This window comes from Phyllobates terribilis, unplaced genomic scaffold (assembly GCF_046119375.1).
Source record: "Phyllobates terribilis strain yellow unplaced genomic scaffold, ASM4611937v1 Scaffold_12__6_contigs__length_324123572, whole genome shotgun sequence".
Classification (NCBI taxonomy): domain Eukaryota; kingdom Metazoa; phylum Chordata; class Amphibia; order Anura; family Dendrobatidae; genus Phyllobates; species Phyllobates terribilis.
This window is the reverse complement of record NW_027362772.1, coordinates 297,549,914-297,555,913: the sequence shown is the minus strand read 5'-3', so window position 1 is coordinate 297,555,913 and position 6,000 is coordinate 297,549,914.

Genomic DNA, 6,000 nt, shown 5'->3' with positions numbered 1-6,000 from the left:
CCACACACTGCTAGAAGGCCAAATATTTTTTTCAGAGCTAGATGCAGAAAAAAATTATATTCAGTTTGCAACCTGATGGAGGTCTGTATAGATGGATTAATAGAACAAGTCCCACACACAGCTAGAAGCCCAATATTTTTTCAGAGGTAGATGCAGAAAAAAAATATATTCAGTTTGCAACCTGATGGAGGTCTGTATAGATGGATTAATAGAACAAGTCCCACACACAGCTAGAAGCCCAATATTTTTTCAGAGGTAGATGCAGGAAAAAAATATATTCAGTTTGCAACCTGATGGAGGTCAGTATAGATGGACTAATAGAATGATGCTATGCCCAAAAGATTTTACTTCACTAGGTGCAGTAAAAAAATTTGGTATTCTATACACAGGTGGTATATCTTGCAACACAGATAGGCTACTCCACTGACTAACACACTCTGCAATAGGCCAAAAAGGATTAGCTTTGCTAGATTCAGCCAAATGCTGTGAAAAAAACTTGCACAGACCTGCCTGGCAAAAACTGATAGGAACTGATGTAACCTAGTCCTGAAAAGGACTGCAATTACAATTAGTCTTTACTCCATCAATCTATCTATTTAAGAGCACAGACCTGCCTGATAAAAGTCGTAGGAAATGCTGTAACCTAGTCCTTAAAAGGACTGCAATCACAACTATTCCCTACTCCCAAGCTATCTGTAGATTTGTGCGAAAATTGGCTTGAAATTAACAAGGTATAGCACACACAGCAACAGCGGTGCCGTCTAACACGCAGCTGCAGCAGTGAGAAAATGGTGGCGACGGGGAAAATGGCTTGGTCTTATAGGGCAAGGACATGTGACATACACTGCCAATGACACATGCCCTTGCTTGTGTGAAAAACAGCAGTTCGCTCCGTGTGTGCGCTACTGATAGGCTGACAGACTGCACCTCCCCACTGTAAATGCGGGAAAGAGAAAAAAAAATGGAGATCTTCATTATTCCTGCAGAGATCCATCCCCTGCCCCTCCCCCCGCCCCGCTGTACACTCAAACTGCGCATTAACATTAATTTTCATCATTACTGAGAAAAAATCCAGTTATGATTTTGGTGCACGAACAGTTATCGAACATAACCTCGAACAGCCGAATTTTTCTCAAATCGTTCGTGTTCGCCGAACGGCTCGAACACCGCCCAAAACAGCTCGAATTTGAAATTGGCGAACAGTTCGAGTAGAACAACGCTCATCTCTAGTAGCAAGCTTTTCTTATCTCCTGTCTGTTTAATTCACCCCATTTGCTTAATTCTTACCTGTCTCCCTGTGCCTCCTCCCTTCTATTTTCACACTGGCTTCTTTCATGTGGCCCTTGTCTCTGACCACGGTTTCTGCTATTTATCCTAAGTGGCAGTTTTCAAAGTGGCCTATGGAAATATCCCAGAAATGTCCCAGAAGTGACCAGAAGGGATCATTCACTAAGGTGCTTGCTCTACTTCTTTTCTGCTTTATTTCACTTGATGATTTGTGCTCTGTCTGTACAGTGTAGATGTTTGTATGTCTTGCATAGTAATGCCTGCTGAAGTCTCTTGCTAATTTTTATTCAAGAAGGAAAACTGGCCCTACACATACTTCCAATATATCCAAATCTGGCTTAAAGAGAATACATGGGCTGAGGCACTTGTGAAATTGATTCTATATCCAAAATATGCACGCTGTCTTGCCAGATAAACATGGCAATACGACAGAGCAGGAGACGGGCCAGCTATGCCAGATATTCAAGCAAACTTGCTCTTTGTTCAGTTGCACTACAACATCTAATTTCCATATCTCTTTGCTTCATATATGTCCTAATTGCTGTTTCCTTTCTTCTCTAGCGCCCTTTGACATATTCTACACAGTCTCTCTAAATCAGTCCCTCTCTCCTGCCCTCTCCCATGTACAACACTGAGGCCTGACTGACTTTTCTAAATCACTCCAAGCCATCCACTACCATCATACAGCGCACAAAACGCTCACGCAATTCATTGAACCACCTGCTCTTTCTCTTCTGTTTTCTCCTCCTAGTTGCTGGCGACATCTCCCCCAACCCTGGGCCGCCACACACTAGTATATATAACTCTCACCCTGCTGCACACAAAAGCTTCTCCTTTTTGCTTTAACTGTGCTCTTTGGAACTCATGCTCAGCCCACAATAAACTCCTCTATATCCAAGATTTCTTCCTTTCAAATTCCCTTAACCTTCTGGCTCTCACTGAAACCTGGATCCAGCAGTCTGACACAACTGCCGCAGCTGCTCTCTCATACGACGGCCTACAATTTTCACATACCCCCAGACCTAAGAGTAAACAAGGTGAAGGTGTTGGTTTGCTCCTTTCACCACAATGTGCTTTCCAGGTCATCCACTCATTTCCCTCACTTAGGTTTCCTTCCTTCAAAGTCCGCACTGTTAGACTCTTCAAACCCTCCAGGCCCCTCCCATCAGTTTCTGGGTCACTTTGCCACCTGGCTTCCACCACACTTCCTATCCTGTAATATTCCCACTCTCATCATGGGGGATTTTAACATACCCATTGATAAGCTGCTTTCCCCATCTGCCTCTCATCTTCTTTCTCTAACAACCTCATTCGGCCTCTCACAGTTTACTAACTCTCCTACACATGAAGATGGGAATACTCTGGACCTGGTATTCTCACGACTCTGCTCGCTGCATGACTTTACTAACTCCCCTATACCACTCTCTGACCACAACCTTCTTTCTTTCTCTGTCAAGGACTGTCTCCTCACCCAGGACACCCCCACTTACCATACACACAGAAATCTACATGCCATTAATAACCAGCAACTTATGAACAATCTACAGTCATCTTTAGTAGAGATGAGGAAACATTTCAATGTTCGGTTCAGGAAAGTTCGACAAACAAATAGACATTCGCCGAATTTATTAGTCGAATATTTGACGAACATTTCTGAATCCCATAGGAGTCAATGGGGGAACCAAAAAAATGCATATACAACACCTACAAACGGGCCCAAAAGCTGTCAAAACACATCAAATTAGGTGGTGTAGACACCAGAGAAGTGCCATCAATTGACTCAGAGTACAAGTACTATAATTATTGTTGCCATGAGAGCCCCATTTATTCCGTGGCGCTTTACATGTCAAAAGGGGTCACCAACTGGTACAAGTGGAGAGAGGACCCTGCCTGCGAGGGTGCACAAACAATCTGCAAGGGATGGGGGAGGATACAGTATGTCAGGGTACAGCTAGTCGTGCAGAGGTATGCTGGAGCGAGGGTTACCGCAGATTGTACGCTTGTCAGAAGAAGTCGGTCTTCAACTTCCTTTTCAAGGTTTCCATGGTAAGTGACAGAGTTACCCCAAGATGCACCGGACAAATCTTGTATGCGATTGTGACAAGAAGAGATAAGAGGGAAGTAGAGAGGGAGATCTTGGAATGATGGGAGGTTGCGTGCAGGTAACTAGTACAGGGAGACTAGGTCACACATGTATGAAGGAAACAGGTTTTCGATGGCTTGGTATGCTAAAGTTAGGCTTTTCAACTGGAGAGTGTGGGCAACAGGGAGCCCGCACAGGGATAAGCCTGGGAATAGCGGGGTGACAGGTGGATTAATCGGCCAGCACACTTTAGGATAGATTGGAGGGGTGCGAGAGTGGTAGAAGGGAGGCCACAGAGCAGGAGCTTGTAGTAAAAGAGGCAGGAGATGATGAGGGCATGCACTGGTGTTTTTCTAGATGCATGGTTGAGGAATGTGCGCATCTCCGAGATACTTTGGAGTTGGAGGCAGCAGTAAGTGGAAAGGGCTTGGATCTGACGTTTGAAGGACAGATCAGAGTCAAGCTTTACGGACTGGGGAGAGTGGGCAGCCATTCACTATGATGGATAGGTCAGTTGGGGGGGAGGGACAATGCATTCCTTTTTAGCCATGTTAAGTTTTACAAATCTAGCAGAGAAGAAAGATGAAATACAGGACACACATTGTGGTATTCTGGTTAGTAAGGAGGTGATATCAGGTTCAGAGAGGTAGATCTGTGTGTTATCAGCATAGAGGTGATACTGAAAGCCATAAGACCATGAGCTGTCCAAGGCCGAAGGTGCAGATGGAGAAGACAAACCTCAAAAGAAAGGTATGAAGGGACTACAATATTATCAAGTGTAATTCATATATATTATAACATTCAAATACAGACAAATAAAAACAGACAAGACAAACAATTAAAAATGTATAAAACATAAATAAAATACAGCTCAGGAGGGGGCAGGGGAATGCTCACAATAAATAAATATTGCACATGGATCTCCTATATAAAGGAGTATATATATTTTTTGTGTGCCAGCCAAATTTGATTAACAGTAATTGAATATATAGTAATTAAATATACATGATCATCTCTAAAAGCAGCAAAAAAATATAAATAAATATACATATTAACCCCTTAACAACATTTGACGTACTAATACGCGTCTGTGCCCTGGGACTTAAGAGCCAGACCCGTATTAGTACGTCATGGCGATCGCGCGCGCACACAGGCTGTGCGGGCGCGATCGCCGCCGGATGTCAGCTGATTGTCACAGCTGACACCCGATACTATGTGCAGGGAGTGGTCCTGCACTGCTCCCAGCACATTAACCCCCACGATGCTGCTATCGAAGTCGATTGAAGTCGATCGCAGCATTGCGGGGGCAAGGGGAGGTGGTCGCAGATACTCACCTCCTCTTCCGGCTTCCAGCGTTGTCTGCAAAGGCTTCCCGGGTGTTGCCATGACGACCCGATATCGTCATACAACATCCGGGTCACCAGACAGCAGGAAGATTGTTTGGACATGCGCAGTTCATCTCCAAACAATCTTCTCCCTGTCCAGCGCTGACAGCCTGCATGGCATAGGGATGGTGCTGCATTCCTGTGCCATGCAGGCGATCAGAGAAAAAAAAGTGAAAGTCCCAGAGTGGGACAAAGTAATAAAGTATATAAACTTTTCAGAAAGAGAAAAAAACTAAAAATAAAAAATTGCAAAAATATAAAAAAAAAAATAAAAAAAATAATCCACCAAAAATAAAAATATAATGTACCCATCAAAAAATATTATTATAAAAAAAACCAAAAACAACAATAAAAGTACACATATTTGGTATCGCCGCATCCGGAACAACCTGACCTATAAAACTGTTCCACTAGTTAACCCTTTCAGTGAACACGGTAAAAAAAAAAAAACGAAGCAAAAAACAATGCTTTATCACCATACCGCCAAAAAAAAATGGAATAACACGCGATCAAAATGAAAAATATAAAAAAATATGGTACCGCTGAAAACGTCATCTCGTCCCTCAAAAAACAAGCCACCATACAGCTCCATCAGCCAAAAAATAAAAAAGTTATAGCTCTCAGAATAAAGCTATGCTAAAAAATATTTTTTTCTTTAAAATTGCTTTTATTATGTAAAAGTGCAAAACATAGAAAAACGATATAAATGTGGTACCACTGTAAACGTACTGACCCGAAGAATTGCCTTATCAATTTTACCACACGCGGAACAGAATAAAAAAAAAAAAAAAAACAATTCCTGAATTGTTGGTTTTTGTTTATTCTGCCTCCCAAAAATCGGAATAGAAAGCGATCAAAAAATGTGACGTGCCTGAAAATGGCACCAATAACAACGTCAACTCATCCCACAAAAAATGAGCCATCACATGACTGTCTGCCAAAATCTGGAAATATTATAGCTCTCAAAATATGGCGATGCAAAAACTAGATTTTACAAAAAATGCGTCTTTTAGTGTGTGACAGCTGTCAGTCATAAAAACCCCATATGATTCTGGTATTGCTGTAATCACACCAACCCGAAGAATAAAGTCGTCTAATCACTTATACCGCACGAGGAATGACGTCAAAAATAAACTCTTGAGTTAGGATTGGGCTAGGGTTAGGGCTGGGTTTGGGGTTAGGGTTGTGCTAGGGTTAGGGTTGTGCTAGGGTTAGAGTTGTGCTAGGGTTAGGGTTGTGCTACGG